Raw genomic sequence first — 17846 nt, forward strand, 5'->3', positions numbered from 1 at the left:
TCTCTTGGGTGATACGCAAAACAGAGGTGAAGTAGATTTTGGGATGCGACGTGAAACTCAGAGGGGGCAAACACGAGCAATTGGTTTTTTTTTCTCTGAAAATTTTGACCGCAGAAACATAGAAAAATTATTTTGACATATTTTTTGGTCTCGTCAATTCAAGGCAGTTACTACTTTTCTCAATTTTGCCTGCAACTGCAGCAGACAAACCGAAATCGGTGTGTGCCATATTTGGCACAGTATGAACTTGAAATACAAAATATGGTAACGTGCTGCCATCTGTTCAATAGCCCGAAGTTGCAGGTCACTCTATCACAAGATGGAATTTTGACGATCGGTACGGTAAGGGCGAATTGTCTACCAAACAGCTGCCTGAAAAGCGAAAAGGAACTGAAATGTAAAGGACGTGGTGCTTCAGAGGCACTCACAAGCGCGATAGATGACGTGGAGTTATCGTGTGTGCGTTGATACGATAACCGCGCCGTGACATTTCTGTCGAGCTTTGTTGGGAGAGATCCAGTCCAAAAGACTAAGCGCTGGTTTACCTCCGCCAAGGTGTTTCGCGAAATTGATTGCCCCAGCGTAGTAAAGGTCCATAACAGGCACATGGGTGGTGTTGACCTGCTGCACTAACTGTTTGGACTTTACTGCATACATATCAGAGGTCGAAGAAATGGCACTTTCGATTTTTTAAGCCTATGCTAGACTTATCGGTAGTAACAGCATGGGTATTGTACAGGAGGGTGCAGGAGCAGCTTAGGAGGAGACAAGTACTACCGCTGGCTCATTTAAAAGCAGAAATTGCAGAATGCCTTACCTCGCATAACAAGTGCCTACTCAACTAGCGACCAGGAAGGACTTCTAGTCAGGACATCGAATTCCAGGTTGAAGTCAAAAAAGCACAGGGACCAGCGGCCGCAATGCCACCCAAAGACGACCGATCTGACCAAGTCGGCCACTGGCCAGAATTTGACGAGAAGAAACAAAGATGTAAGCGGCCACCTTGCACAAACAAGTCGTTGGTAAGATAGAGGAAGTGCAACATTCATCTGCGCCTGAACGCAGCAAACAACTGTTTCATTTCATTCCTCACATCGCACTAAAAAGACCACCATCCGTGAAGCTTTGTTTTCCGCCCATGGCAGCAAGAGCGCTCAGCCATCTTCATGGTGTGCCATATTTGGCACAAAGCTTTATCTTTATTATTACAGTCGTGTTTGTTCATTCAATCAATAATGAAAGCTGAAAAAATGACTTTTCATAATTCATGCAATAGAGGGTCAAAAGGAATCTCACATATTTTTAATTTGTGATCTCGCCTTTTAGAAACATGCGGGCGGCTTAAAATACAATTACCTGGTTATTCCCGTATTAGACTGGTATATGTTATGAAGAAATTTTAATCTGAGGTTTCGGCGACGGTGTTCAAGAAGATGCCAATTTAATGCTTTTATGCTTTCTGTCATAATAAGCATCCTGTCATAATTGCCAAGGACTAACCGAACTGCCCTGTTCTGCACTTTTTCTTGTTTATCTAGAAGTTCTGTAGTATATGGATCCCAGCAAACACACGCATACTCTAGTGTACTGCGCACATGTGTGAAATACAGTGGCTCCCTAAGTTTCTGTGGCAAGCTACTAAAGTTATGTTTCAAGAAACCTAATGCTCCGACAGCCTTGTTCCTAACATGAGTAACGTGTCTGTTCCACCTTAGATCAGCAGAAAAAAATACACCTAAGTATTTATATTCTGACACTTGTTCAAGAGTAGCATTATTTATAGTGGTACGATTGCTGTCATATGAGCGCTTCCCGGTAAAGGTGACGTGGACACTCATTTTCTCATTCAGTGACATTTTCCATTTTTCACACCATGTGGCAATCAAATCCAAATCATGTTGTAGTGCGTGTTGGTCAGATTCGCTGTTGATGACCTTATATACTATACAGTCATCTGCAAACATTCTAAATATTTATTTATTTATTTACGTGTACCTTACAGGCCTTCGAGAAGGCATAGTGTAAGGGGGAAATACGGTAACATATTACTATGGAATCTGGAAAGAAATAAACATCAGCATAATGAAAGGAGTGCACACAGAACATGGAAAATTAATACATTAGCAAATACAATATGTAGAGCAATAACAATAAATGGTAAACAACAACATAATAGCATAATAACATTGTAAACGTTTTTACATGTTATACAGTACTAAGTATTGTAAAAAAATTGGGAGCACTGAAATTCTTTAACTTGTAGAAAAAAATGCAAGTAAATTACAAAAGACATGACGTGTTTAGATGGTTGAAACGGCATATTGATTGCTTAGCAGATTGCGAAATGCAGTGTGTTTAGATTGGCATGCAATGGTATCTGGTAGTGCGTTCCATAAACGGACCGCACAGGGCAAGGTTGAAAAATTAAAAGCGCGTGTGTTGCCATAAATTCGGGTGTAGCTGAACTGATTGTTCAGTCGTTGTGACGTCGAGGATGCTTCTTTCAGGTTTGATAAGGTTAGGCCAACTGTGTGAACAAATCTGTGAAATAATAATCGTACAGAAGATGCTATATTGTTCGGCAAGTCGTTAATGTAAATTAAAAAGAGAAGAGGCCCAAGTACACTGCCTTGAGGTACACCAGAGGTGACGTCAGAGAGGCCACAGGAAAAGTTAGCAACAACAGTGAACTGTTCGCGATTAGTAAGAAAATTACGAATCCATGATAGGGTTAGTGAGTTGAGTTTAATTGCTGAGAGCTTTGATATCAGGTAACTATTGGCTACACGATCGAATGCTTTCGAGAAATCCAAAAAGATGCAGTCAATTTGTTTATTACTGTTCATATGAAAGTGTAAGTCTGACGTGAATTCTAGTAGTTGGGTTTCGCAAGAAAATCCTTTTTGGAAACCATGCTGTAAATGATGATGTAATGCCCGAAGTGGTGCCATGAATGTGACTTCTGGGGTACCCCAGAAGTCACAGGTACGTATTCAGAGGAACATCCGTTGAGAGCCACAGTCATCTGTCTTGAGCGAAGATACTCGGCAATCCATGCGATAACCTTCTCATCCAATTTGTAAAGTCGAAGTTTAGCGATCAGTAAGCTATGCGTAACGACGTCAAAAGCTTTTTTGAAATCCAGAAATATACAATCAACAATTTGTTTCTTGTCGACTGCTGAGACTAGCTCATGAGTCAATGCAACCAATTGTGTCGTACACGAAAAACCCTGCCGAAACCCATGCTGACTAGGATGAAGAAGGTTATTGTTATCAAGATGAGACATGATGCAGGTATACACATGTGCCATAACCTTACATACATAAAATGCTAGTTAAGGATACTGGTCCGTAATTCTCAACTCTGTCCCTCTGTCCACTCTTATGAATTGGCACCACTCGCGCTAGTTTCCAATCACCAGGAACAACGCTGTTATTTAAGAAATTTTGAAATAAGCGACAGAAGTACAAAGATGCCCGAGCAATTTATAAGGAATGATGGGATATCATCCGGACCACACACTTTTGTTCGTTTCAAACTCTGTAATAATCGCTCGATGCTCGTCACACTAAATACAACCTCAGACATTTCGCCGGCTCCGACCGGAAAATCAACTCTATTAACCCCACTAATGTTTGAATGAGTAGACTGAAATACTGATGAAAGGTATTTAACAAAAATGTCGACCTTACTTGACGCAAGCGATAGTAAATAGCTTGACGATTTCCGCTCAAGCTCGGGCCATCTTCTGAGCGGCAACACTAGCGCGCGACCACACATCAGCCATAACAGCGGTGACTAAGCGAATCGCGACAGCACGTCGACTTGGCGTTGACCTATTGAAACCCATGCGCCTGATGTTCACCTCTTCGTCGGGCTCAGAGAACGGCGGGCAGACTCCGATGGCGCTCGCCCGCCCTCGCGGTCCGGGCAGGCTGCCTCTTCCGGTTCCTCTGTGATTAACACGCTTGTTAGAATATGGTGCGCAAAAGCTCCGTCAGCGAGTGTGCTTACCTGGCTGCATCACGGCGGGCGTTATACACGTCTTTCTTCCACACGCCGCGCCATTGGGCTGCAGTTTTCACTGCCGGGCCCTCAGCGTTCAGCAAGGCAGTCACTTGCTGCCAGAGCTCCTCCTTGCGCGCCGCCGTCAGCTGTTGACCCAGCACACACGACGCCTTCGCAAGGTAGGGGTGCTCTTCAACAAATGACACGAGTATATCGCGTTGCCTCGCTGAAACATGAGGACCCAGCCGCCTAACCTTCTGCGAGGACATCGTTTTGGATCCGCGGCGCGCAAACTGGCAAGTCCAAAACGTAAACAAAGCAAGGCAACTTGTTTGCATAACGTATGGCACACCACCTAGCGACTAAATAAGAAAACAACACAAATAAACTTACAACTCCCAGTAACGGTCTGCGCCGCAAGCTCACATTTATTACTGAAAATATATTTGCAAGTGTTCTATACAAACCAATGTTTTTTTATCAAACCAGCAACATCCTTCAATTGCTATACCGTCCCCCAAGTACAAACAAAAATGATGACATGATCTCCGGCAGACCGCCGCTCGTTGATTGGTTCCCCTCACGCCGCCTCGTTCCACTCTTTCTCCGAGTTACGTAATCCAGACGTAACAGCCAAAGGGAACCGGTTCCCAAAGGAACCGCTACAGAATACGGCCCCAGGGTCCCTTTAATGCAGCGCGGCCTCTGCGCGGTGCAGTCGGTGGTGGCGTGCGATTCCCCGCAACGGAGGCAGCGGGCATCGCGCGAACATGTTGCGCCGGCGTGACCAAACAAGCCGCATCGATCGCACTGGAGTGGCCGCGGGAGTCTGGGACGAACCGTGCGACGCTGCTTGCAGAGGAGCACTTCGGCTGGAACGGCGTTGCCGGCGAATCGCACCGCTATGTTGTGGCCCTTGCGCTCGCATGAGAGGACGGTCACGGAGGCTTCAAGGTGGTTGAACGAGCGGTCGACACCGAAGATGGTGCCAGCACAGGTGTTTTTTGTGAGAGCTTTCGCCCTCACTGGCACATCGCCGACGGTGCGGACTCGTAGGAGATGCGACAGTTCTGCCCCCGGGAGCGCGTCGACGGCGACAACATTCTGTCGAAAGTTCACCCGCACGCGGTGTGCTCCCTGGATAGCTGAGAGCTGTGCGGCGATAGATTCTTGCGTCAGTCTCAGGAAGTTGCCTTTCTTCCCTTGGGGACGAAACAGGACCGTGTCAGCGCGTTCTCCTGGAGCTGGGCCGTCGACCCAGGGTGTATGCGGGATCATCTCGAGAGGCCTGTAGCGCGGCCTCCTTTTTTGGCCCTCTTGGGTAGTGAGGGGGGATTAGCGCTGTGTGGATTAGCCTGCTCGGTTGAATCCGAGGCGGAGATGAGTGCTGGGCGACGTTCTGGCTCGGTGTGGGGCTGTTGCTGCTGGCTGCTTTGCGGAGCGAGCGGCTGAAGCGGCCCGAGAACACAGCTGGGGCGCGGGTGCGCCGAGCTAGCTGGGTCGGTTGAGAAGTGCATTCCTTTTTCCCCCATTGCCTTTTTCACTTCGGCGCCGTCGTTGCTCATACCTTGAGAGCTTGTCGCAGGTGCGGCGCCGGCGTGAGTCATTGGAGAGGAAGACTGACCCTCTGTCTCTCGCTCTGTCGGGCGCGGACGAGTGGGTGCCTCGGCCAGTGGGGGCTTTTGTTGATCCCCGTTTGACTTGTCGGCGCTTGCTTGGGGAGCTGGCCCGTTCTGCGAATGCTCGGCAACCGCTGCCACGTGGAGGGCTAGGGAAGGTGACGCCGGGTGGCTGTCATGGCGCCGGCGGGGGTCGTTCGCTTGTTGTTCGCCATCTTGCGGAGCTTCGAGAGATGGCGGTGGGCTACTTTCCGTCGCGGCCGCGGTCGTAGTTTCGTTGTCAACGCGAGTCAGCGGTGAGGCGGGCAATGATGCAGACGACGAACGATCAGACCTCGTGGATTTAGAGGTTGGTGACCCGCTACACGAGGCGCTGAGCGATGGCGACGACTCCGTGCTGTCAGAGCTGGTGGCCGGCGAGGAGGAGATCGTGCTGCTACTCGGAGACGTAGGCGCTGAGGCATTGCTGTCGCTTTCCATCTCGGCGAGAGATGCTGCGGCGGCAGTGGTGTTGGCGGCCTCTCGGCGATGGCGGTTGCCACGTGCGTGGCGGTTGGTGTTCTTGCAGCCGGCGTTCTTACGGGTTGTCGGTGACAGGCGCTTTGGCATGCCTTCCGAACCTAGCATACGGCGGGCCTCCAAAAGTAGCAAGTCCAGTGCTCGCGAGCGAGGCTGTGGTGTGCCGAGACGAAACCCCGGCACTGTTTCCTGGGTGTCATCCATGTCAGAGTCCAACCAAGGGCCGAAACGGCCGGCTACAGGTGCATACCTTCTCGGAGCCCTAAAAAGGGCTAGGCTCAAGAGCGCTGTCGTGGGAGAAGGTTAACAAGTAGCTAGGGTTAGGGCTAAAAAAGAAAAAAACTCTCACAACGAGGGCTGTAGCGAGTGCCGTGGTCGTCGGAGCGAGGGGGAATGCGACCGCTCGCTACGAGTGTCCGGGAGCGCCTCCGTGAAAAAACTACTTGTCGCAGTTGAAGAGTGAACTCAAGTCTTCACATTACGCGTGCAATTGAGCCCTAGCAGTTGAGCTGACGCGGCGCCGTTTTCCCATCCACTATCTTGGGGGGAAGGCAACTGGTCAATAATCCCGCACATACTACCTGAAGGCACCAATGTTGCCGGATTCGAGATCCTCGTTATGTAATCTCTCTCTCTCTCACTCTCTCTCTCTCTCTCTCTCTCTCTCTCTCTCTCTCTCTATATATATATATATATATATATATATATATATATGTATATATATATATGTGTATGTATATATATATATATATATATATATATATATATATATATATATATATAATTCAAGGAAAAGGTCTGTAGATCCGGTGCACAGGTAGTTGAATAAACGAAGGAGCACCCTAATGAAAATTGAATTTTTATGTTTTATTGTTTCGGCCGTGGCACGACGTTCGTCAGAATAACCACAGATACAAGTGCGCACCTGCTTTTATCGGCATGCGTACGTGGGCATAATCAGCAGCACATGCACGCGTACACTTGCAAATAACAACAGAAAAAGTTCAGCAGTAAGTATAACTGAAGCACCATAAATTCTATGTATGAAATATCATTATGGTATCACTATGATGGTCCATGAAGTTACAGAATGATATCAATTGCGACATGGCAAAACTAGGAACAAATTGATTTGGCATGGTTTCTCACTTCTGTACCGGAATATACACATCAAGGTATGGCAGAAAGGCACGAGATTTTCCTGCGCTTTCCTTGATACCCGATGACACAGTGTTAAATTTATGAATGGGAAAGGATTCTCGTACTTCTCGATCATGTTGCGATTTGAAACCTGATTGTATTACTGTTACTTTTATGTTGTCAAACGTATGACCTGGCAGTCGAACATGTATAGATAATGGAAGGTGCGGCAAGCTGTTAGCGTCACAAGATGCGTCATCATCTTCTTGGGAAAACTGCACAAGTAGTAAAGCGTCTTCTCGCAGTCCTGGAACCGCAACAATTCAACTTCAACATGACAACGACTCTTCGTCTGAGAAACGCGTCTGAGAAACGCACTGCGCGCAACAGTACCAGTAACGCGCAGCCAAGGCTCTAAAAGCCAATCAGCGAAGGGCCGCACAATTATGGCACTAACAACCAAGGTGGCCACAAGCGATGACATGAAAAGCAAGATATCGGCGAGCGAGGCATCCGCAAGCAAGACATCAAGAGGCAAGACAGCGACAAAAAAGCCATCAAGTATGAAGGCTCCAAGAAACAGTGAACCCACACCAAACGCACCTACAGATCGAACAAAAAGAAGCAGTCGACAAGGCCGACAATAGACAACAGAACGACTAGTAGTTATATTGTGGACAATTCAGTGACTCGTAAAGCAAGAGCCAGCCCACGGGCAACTTCACCTACTTCATTATTCAAAAGACTAGCGCGAAATAGCAGGGACAAAGACGAATGCACCCACGAAATGTATATATGTACCTTCGCTCGCAGTAAAAACCAGTTGATGTTTAGCGCTCGCCCTGTCCTTTTCTATGTCTTTGTCCCTGCTATTTTGCGCTAGTCTTTTGAAGAATGATGACACACCAACTAGCCTAGCTTTCTGCCTTGATAACTTCACCGACGAGCTGTGCCACGTCGCCTCAGCCAAGGTATTGGCTCAGAAGCACGCGGTCTGAACCAGCCGATGGGACGAATTGAATAACATCTTGCCGGGGTAGGACACCCTTTCGGGACGCCTCTGTGCATTTTTTGAAGATTAGAAAGGTAATTCAAAAAGGCATTCAGTGTAACCTTCATGCTTCTACTTTAAAAAACTTACGTTGCTGCATCTACTGTGCCTGAAGGTTTACGCCTCATTTTCAGGCCTGCCACGTCTGAAATATCCCATAGCAACTTGTTCAGGTGGGAAAAGACCCTCAAACAAGCTTCACTGGAGCTAACCCGGATTGTTATTAACCATTATGAGTGCTCCGCGGAACAGTTAACAAAGAAAGAAGAAACTTTTTGCGACTCATAACTTCACTACCGAAGAGAGGGCATTGCTGGATAATTACAGGCAAGATGAAACGCGTGAACTTTTCCAGAAGAAATATGAGAAGTTGATAAGTGACAAGGTCTGCACTAGTGTGAGCACCCCTGCACATGCAACGACTTCGATACATTCGAGCTCCGAAGAAACGGGAAACATAGTGAATATTTCTTGTAGCACGTTATCAAGGGAAGCATATAGTGTCCTATCACGGGGTTTGAACTTTTGTCCAGCAACTGGCGGATAGAATGAATTTCAGCTAATTAATGATTTGCACTATATTGAAAGAAACATGAGGTTACTCGAGTACTTCCACGATCGGTGAACCTATAACAAGACATCTTTATTTTCGACTAAGCACTGGACTCCCCCTTCTGAAAGAGATAAATGCCTCGATCTATACATCAGAGCTGTGCAGCGAGATGTACTTGAAGCATACAAAACGCAATTACTATTCCGTCAGAACCATAGCCCTAAAGAAAAGCCTACAGTCCCAGCACAAATAAACCGCTGTTGTGATATCATTCAACCCATTCCAAACTGGTAAAAAGAGGAATTGCGAAAATGTGTTTTACTAACGCACTTACTAAATCATGCCATCATTGCACTGACGGAGCATTCACGCAACAGGCCATGCGGCTACATGAAGCAGGTTATCCCAATCATGTACTGGCATCAGTTGCAGAGGGAATACTTAGGCAAGTGCAGCAATCAGGGACTGCTGAACGAGCGGAAGGAAATAGTAACCGAGAGAAAAAAAGACGAACACTGATACCTTAAATCCACCGGTTGTCGCACAACCTAGAGAAAATTGCCCGCCGAGGTAACACTGATGCGGTTTTTTTCAGCACCCAACAAACTAAACAGCCTGTGCAGGAAAACAAGACCAGAAAAGAAAGTGCCCCTAGCTGCCAAGTTAAACACAGGAAGAAGTTTAGAGAATGTATGACTTCAATTATATATCCTATACCCTTATCGTGTAGGAAGTATTACGTCGGACAGTTGGGCAGATGCATTAATGATAGACTGCGCGAACACAAAAATAAAGTCGACAAACTTGTATCAGATGGGTTTCTCTCCCTTCATTGTAAGCAACATAAGTGCTCCCCTCTCTTTGAATCAACAATCATTACCGGTAGAAATAAGTGCGAACTCACTAGACTTATAATAGAAGCCGAGCAGATTGATGCCCTAGGGGAGTCATGTATCAGCAAACCATCATTAGCTCTCTCTGAAAAAGAACTGAAATTTTTGCGCCTGGCTTAACATATCACAAAATGTATCGCTCTGATTGTTAATCTGTTCACGTGGCTGTGACTCATGTTGTCTGAGTGTATAAGTAGGACCTGGTTTTCGATAATAAAGTGTTGGAAGTTAGCGGTGTGTGTGTCCCTTTGTGTCTTCTTTTGTCCCGTATTTGAATCGCGCTACCGTACTCCCCTTGAAGATGCATTACCAACAAGCCCACATTGCTACCTTCGTGTCCTAAAGAAAGGGACGCCATTTAAACATTGGCTGGCCGTGACATCATCAGTAAACCTGCTGATAAAGGTGGTGCAGCCGTTATTATGGACAAAGCCAGTTACCTAAGTGAGGCTCACAGACAACTTAATGATCAGTCAATATACAGGCACCTAAGTTACGGCCCGACCAAACAGTTCAAAACCACGGTAAAGGAAACTTTAGATAATCTCGCGAAAGAAAACAATATTGAAAAATCTATATTTAAGTCATTAGTTCCCCTAAGCCCGGTAGCTGGTAGATTTTATCTCCTTCCTAAAATTCATTAAGAAAACAACCAAGGGTGACCAATAGTTTCAGGAATAGGTGCCGTCAGAGAGAATTGGTCCCGCTATGTAGATAACCTTGTCAGTTCCATTCCTCCTCAATTTTCTTTTTATATCAAAGAAACTAACCACTTCCTGTCTGATATCGCTGGCTTGCGTGTTCCAAGCGATGCTCTTCTAGTCACACTAGACATGGCGTCGCTGTACACGAACATTCCCCATACAGATAGGATTTAATCTGTACTCCGGGCATATAACGACTCTCTAGATGACAAATTCCTCAGCGATTCTGCCCTTGGTATAATTCTAACACTAATCCTTGAACATAACAAGTTTGAATTCGACGGCGAACATTATGTTCAAACTAGTGGTACCTCCATGGGCACGAAAATAGGGTACAATTATCCTAACATTTTTATGGGCATTCTTTAAAAGAATTTCCTCGCTACTCGTGACTTCAAACCATTTACTACAAACGCTTCATCGATGACATTTTCTTAATTTGGCACCATGGTAAAACTGCATTTCTTTCCATCATTACGGAATTTAACAACGCCCCACTGTCACTTTCTTTTTCCTATTCCTATTCATCACTCAGCATAAACATTCTTGATATCTCGGTATCTCTGTGCAATGGTAACTTAACGACAAATCATTAGACAAAGCCCACTTACCGACAACGATATCTGCATTTCAAAAGCAGCCATGTCAAACATTGCAAAACGCACCTGACGCCTTCCAACAGGTCCCGCCGAGAAACGGCATCTGAAATCGCAGTTGTCCAGGGTGGCTCAAAACCAAACCCTGCTTTCAGGACGAGGACACCCGCTGCACCAATTTTGAAAAGTTTTATTCCGAGTAAAACTCTACCGACGATATGCAATACATACGCACGCACACAAAACTCACGAGCTCTCCACCGACCACCGGCAGATTGTGGGCGTCGGTACAGTGTGACAGAGGAGCCAACACGAAAGAAAAAAAAAACGCTGTCACCGACAGTCGGCAGACCAAACTCTATCCCGGGTCGGCCTAGTGTGAGGGAGCCTTAAACATTCATGAGGAGGCTGAAGGCTGCGTTTGCAAGAGCGGATGCTGTGGATCAGCAATTACAGCTGTGACGGCACCAGCCCCTAAATATATAGGCTGAGACTTGCAAGCTGTGTCTGAGGATGTGCTTACAAAGCAGATCGATAGCTTAGTAAAGCTCTGAATAACTTGGGCAGGCTATGTGGAGATTCCGGAGCAGTTTGAGAACTTCCAGCGTGACCTTGCCAATATAGATATCTTCCCTATGGCTTCACGAAGCAAAGTGCATGTTGATCTGATTGTACAGCAGACGCTCGTCTAACAGCACGTCCATGTTTGTTCAGCAATGTATCCAGACAGCTTATTAAGTTTCGCAACTTTCTGTTGACCTGTTAAGGACCACCGCAATATTCCTGCAGAATTGTACAAGTTGCTCGCATGTTTTCATTATGCTACTGCAGTTTGTCTTCGAATTGCAGTGTATTATTACTGTGAGCACAAATTATAATGGTAATGAATGAAATTGTAAGTGAATGGGTGTGCTTTGCCTAGATGATACGTTTTGGAGTGGCGGTCACACCAGTAACATGAGAATCCTAAAAAACAAGTCATCATCATCATCAGCCTGGTTACGCCCACTGCAGGGCAAAGGCCTCTCCCATACTTCTCCAACAACCCCGGTCATGTACTAATTGTGGCCATGCCGTCCCTGCAAACTTCTTAATCTCATCCGCCCACTTAAATTTCTGCCACCCCCTGCTACGCTTCCCTTCCCTTGGAATCCAGTCCGTAACCCTTAATGACCATCGCTTATCTTCCCTCCTCATTACATGTCCTGCCCATGCCCATTTCTTTTTCTTGATTTCAACTAAGATGTCGTTTACCCGCGTTTGTTCCCTCACCCAATCTGCTCTTTTCTTATCCCTTAACGTTACACTTATCATTCTCCTTTCCATAGCTCATTGCGTCGTCCTCAATTTGAGTAGAACCCTTTTCGTAAGCCTCCAGGTTTCTGCCCCGTAGGTGAGTACTGGTAAGACACAGCTATTATACACTTTTCTCTTGAGATATAATGGCAACCTGCTGTTCATGATCTGAGAATGCCTGCCAAACGCACCCCAGGCCATTCATATCCTTCTGATTATTTCCGTCTTATGATCCAGATCCGCCGTCACTACCTGCCCTAAGTAGATGTATTCCCTTACCACTTCCAGTGCCTCGCTACATATTGTAAATTGCTGTTCTCTTCCGAGACTGTTAAACATTACTTTCGTTTCCTGCAGATTAATTTTTAGACCCACCCTTCTGCTTTGCCTCTCCAAGTCAGTGAGCATGCATTGCAATTGGTCCCCTGAGGTAGTAAGCAAGGCAATATCATTAGCGAATCGCAAGTTACTAAGGTATTCTCCATTAACTCTTATCGCCAATTCTTCCCAACCTAGGTCTCTGAATACCTCTTGTAAACAGGCTGTGAATAGCAGTGGAGAGATCGTATCTCCCTGCCTGACGCCTTTCTTTATTGGGATTTTGTTGCTTTCTTTATGGAGGACTACGGTGGCTGTGGAGCCGCTATGGATATCTTTCAGTATTTTTACATACGGCTCATTTACACCCTGATTCCGCAATGCCTCCATGACTGCTGAGGTTTCGACAGAATCAAACAAGTCAAAGCCACTTAAAAAGGCGAAAGCATTATGATTTCACGAATGTACACTTCGAGTCATCACTTGACCATGATACGTGACGTCATACATTGTCCCGTGTCCCTCATAATTCTACCGTATTCTGCCATAATTCACCTTGTTATGATTTGTACAAGCCTTAATTCACTTTAATCCACTTAAACCACATTAATTACCCATGATTGCTAATAATTAACTTTATAATATTTACAACCTCCTGTGTTACTACTGACGTCTACAAGATGCTGATGACGGCACGTTGATTTTTGGTACGTCTTGTTGCGGAGGATGCCGGCTTTTCTGCTTCATGGGACATAAAATGCTCTTGCATTAAAATGCAATACTAAACACATTGCTTAATACATGGACTTATACACGTTATTGTACCCAGACATGCATCATTGCGTTCAACACCCTTCATTCATCGATTCAACACCCTTGTTCGAGCAAATTCACACCCTATGTATGGTATACACCTTATGATACGGTGTTCTGAGTGAAATTGGTGCTGAAATGAGTGTAATTGGGCCGTAGATGCTAAATACGCCTTTCTTAACACACATAACAGTGTTAAAATGTTTGGTGTGAAGCCTTTTCTAAGGGCAATACCGGTCATTGTGACATTGCAGAAGTATAATTTACCACTAATAGTTAAATTAGCGTTTTATTTAGTCCCTTTAATGTAATTGATGACTACTTTTGTCACAGAGATGCACTTGGGCTGCCAGAGACGCCGTATTTATGGGTTTTACACTGAGTTTAACGTTCCTTTCGCGGTCGCCATCGTCATGGACGTAGTAGTAGTAGTAGTAGTAGTAGTAGTAGTAGTAGTAGTAGTAGTAGTAGTAGTAGTAGTAGTAGTAGTAGTAATAGTAGTAGTAGTAGTAGTAGTAGCAGTAGCAGCAGCAGTTGTCGTTCTTATTGCAGTTAATAGTAGCTGTTGCGGTTGTCGTTGTTGTCGTTGTCGCCATCGTCGTCGTCGTCGTTGTTGTTCCTGACCTGGGCATCACATGTTGTGTTTTGCACTCCACCCGTAGATGAAAGAAACACGAAGTTTCAGCGCTGTTCTCAGAAGCAGAACACCGTAACAACTGAGCCACCATGGAAGTCGTTTTGCATATTTGGCAGCTGTCGATTTGATCAGAAGAACAATGTAAGGGTTAACTTGTCGCAAACATCTGTAAGACACCCCAGTGAAGTTCCAGGTTACAGAAAGAGATGTCTTGTGGGGTTCAGAAGGGCTTTACATTTTTTCGCTCAAGCCCTTACTGAAATTAAATATAGAAAGTATAATAAATACGCTCAGTACAAATTTAACTTTACCTATGCTGAAGGCGGACACCAGCAATATTCTGTGGGTCTCATCCAAGCACGAGGAGCATTAACAATTAGCAGCTTCGCGCCAATTGCGCGTATCCCACGCTTAAGAGGAATGACGTAAACACTGCATCAGGAAATAGAACGAAAAACTGCACGCCTATTACCCATTTGCTACAAAGGTTGTAGCTAGAGGGGAGAAAGGGAGGGGTCGTTTGTCATGACGTCATCGTTTCTTCCAAGGACAGAATCCTGTTACAAAAGGTGAAACCATAAATGCGCACAAGGCAAAAGCTAGCAAGGCAAAACAGTAGCACTGCCTTAATCGATCACAGTGCCCTTGGGTTTCCGTCACGTCCAAGACTTCATCAAAGATGGTTGTCTAATACAGAGTGAGGACGAATCACATTAGCCTCGCTCGCATAGTTGCTGCCGTTTCGTGCTTGTCTGGGCGGGAACGGGCCGGGATGGACATGTAAAGGCCGGGATACACTGTTAGCGTCACGAGCATAGCTTAGGTTTCACGGAGGAGGGCGTTGGTTCATTGACTATTCCTTTCTTACTCATAACGGTGATGGCCTCTCAAGTTACACGCGCTGTCGGTTTGTGTTCGACAGCTTCTGCGAGCGTAGTATGTAATTAAAACTACGCATGGGAATGAGCGCCCGAGAGAGACAGGGAGAAAAGACCTTATCCGCAGCTCTGAGTCCGTAGTATAGGAAGCGGCGTAACAGAATGGAAGGACGGACGGACACCTCTGGCTTAATATCCACCTCTTAACTGTTGTCTAAGTAAAACCTATGTAACTACAAGTATTGCGCAGGAGAATATGAACAGCAATTGGAATTGTTCAGCTAATGCATTTCATGGCGAAACTACACCGAAAGAAAGGTATCAGATGTCCATCGTGGGGCAATTAAACGCCCGTCTTCTGCTAATGTGGTCCCTCATTTTTCGAAAATGCACAGCCAGGTGTTCTGATGAAATCGAATTTCCCAATTCCTTTAAGACTATTGTAAATAAAGTGTAAAAGTGGATGTCTGCGTTATATCTTCAATAAATGCGAGAATTCTCAGTCCGGCTACTGAATTCGTAATTAAACATGTTGCGTGCGCAACACAAACTACACATAAGATGGGCCACAAGGAGCACTTGATGCGTCTCTTCTGCATCCAGCAGGTTCAATGGGGATAATCACCATACAGCACTGCGCCAGGTCGTTTTAGCGTCTTCATTCCTCTTAGACACATTTTCTGAAACTACTTCTGTGTAATGGTTGTCGGGGTTATTCAGCGGCCATGCTGAATAATCCCATCGCTTGAGCTTGAACGAACATCGCTTCCAACCAAGCACCAGGCAGCCCTGCGCGTTGGTTTTAGAGGGTCAAAGGCAGCAGCACGTCACACATCCCAATAATTTTCCTATCTAGATGATGAACATCACGGATAAATACCCCAGCTTTCCAAGTACAATTATTGTTCAACTCTGGAATATGAAAAAAAAAGAGTTACTAAATCAAACAACGATTCCTTGCAACTGTTTATTCTTATTCTTGTTTTTTCTTGCTGTTCGCATTCTTGTTCTTGTTCTCTTGAAATAGCAGCTGTTCTTGTTTACGCATTGTCTTGCATTTCTGGTGAGTCCTGTGAGCGAGTACACGAGAGTTGGACACTCAAGCGATACCTTATTTGCAGCTACCTAAGATTACTTATATCTTGTGACGATTTGCGTTACGTGAACATTTACGTTGCGTGAACATTTAGGTTGTGTGAAGATTTATATTGATCCGCGCGAACTTTTTGTATGCGAATGTATCTGCGTTTAATTCCCCATTTATTGATTTTTGTTGCGAACATCTTCAACAACACTACCATGTGAGAGAAATAGAGTAGCCGCCGCACTTAGAGGCACCAACCTCTATAACATTATGAAAAAAGGAACAATTCCAAATTTAATTGGCACATACAGAGCACTTCCGCATCACAAAGTTCTGCGGCTGAATTCGCAAAGGATTTCGTTTGAAAGTTCTCTTCTCCGTTGGCCGACTGCTTATGTTCAAGTACAAGCAAAGTGCCTCGAGCGGCCAGTCGCACAGCAATTTAATGTGTATTCGCGGGCTTCTTTCACGCTCGGAAAAAAACTTTAATGTAGCACGCATTGAGCAACAGAAAGGTGTATCGGGAGTTTTTTCATGTCGTACTACAGTTTTCTGATTTCCACTTTTCATCTAACTATAATGTTTGAGTAGTTGATATATTGATTAAGACTAATTATGTAATTAAGCGGAATGCAAAAAAATGTTATGAGTATGTCCAAGCGACGGCAAACAACATTACTTTGGTTATGTCCAGCTACGTGGCATCTGCATATTTTTTAATCTCGTTGCATGATAGTTGGGACACCCCGTATAAAGAAACGGTCCTATGGTTTTAACGTGAAAGATGATTTCTTATATTTGTTGCTAATGTAGAAGGGCAGGTGATGAGGACAATGTTGTGGGAAAGGCCGTTTCAGTCTTTGGCTGCCCTAGGAAAAAAAGAATCAGATGATGTTTTAGTGTTGGCACGTGGACGACCCACCTGAAATTCGTGGCTAGTCTGATGAGATACGTAAACGGAAGTGGTTATTTAGGGCTCGCGATTAAGTCTGCGATGAAAAAAAAATGAAAACAAGTGACATGTCTGTTCCCTGACCGTCGTTTACCTGTGTGCGATAGTTATTTTTTTATGAATGATTTCAGCTGCAAAAGCTTATTGCTGAATTAATAATCCGGCTGAACTTAACTGTAACAAACGTAGTATACGACTAAATGTGGACTGCAGTGTATTAGAGGACATTATTGGCATTTACGTTTTCTTTCTATTGTAAAAAGCAAGGGTTTCAACTTTCCGTACTGCCAGCTCTGCAGGTAGGGAAAGGGCCCAACAGGTCGAGGCCAACACGATAAAACCGTTCCGTTAGTATATCAACACGGCAAGCTGGGCGAGTTGGTGATTGAACATGTTCCTATGGGTGGGCAGCGCAACCCGGACAAAAGACGAGAGGAATTGCTCGTGTTGTGCATTTCCTCTCGTTTTTCGTCCGGGTTGCGCTGCCCGCCCATAGGAATATATCAAGTGGCTGAAGGGTTCCAGCCGGAAGCAAAGCAGGCTTCTTACGACACTGGTATGGTTCGCAAGCAGCGAAATAGCGTCGCACGGTATGGCAGAGTCCAGGCCAGAAAATCGTCACTGAACACGGTCATAAGTCCAGGAAATACCCAGGTCGCCAGAGGTAGGGACATCATGGAGTTGCATGAGTACAGTTCTCCGAAGATGAGAAGGAACGACTATCAGCAGTTCATGTCCTTTTGTGCGCATATTTCGGCGGTATAAGATGCCATACAAAACGA

The sequence above is a fragment of the Dermacentor variabilis genome, unplaced genomic scaffold (genome assembly GCF_050947875.1).
Source record: "Dermacentor variabilis isolate Ectoservices unplaced genomic scaffold, ASM5094787v1 scaffold_13, whole genome shotgun sequence".
NCBI lineage: Eukaryota > Metazoa > Arthropoda > Arachnida > Ixodida > Ixodidae > Dermacentor > Dermacentor variabilis.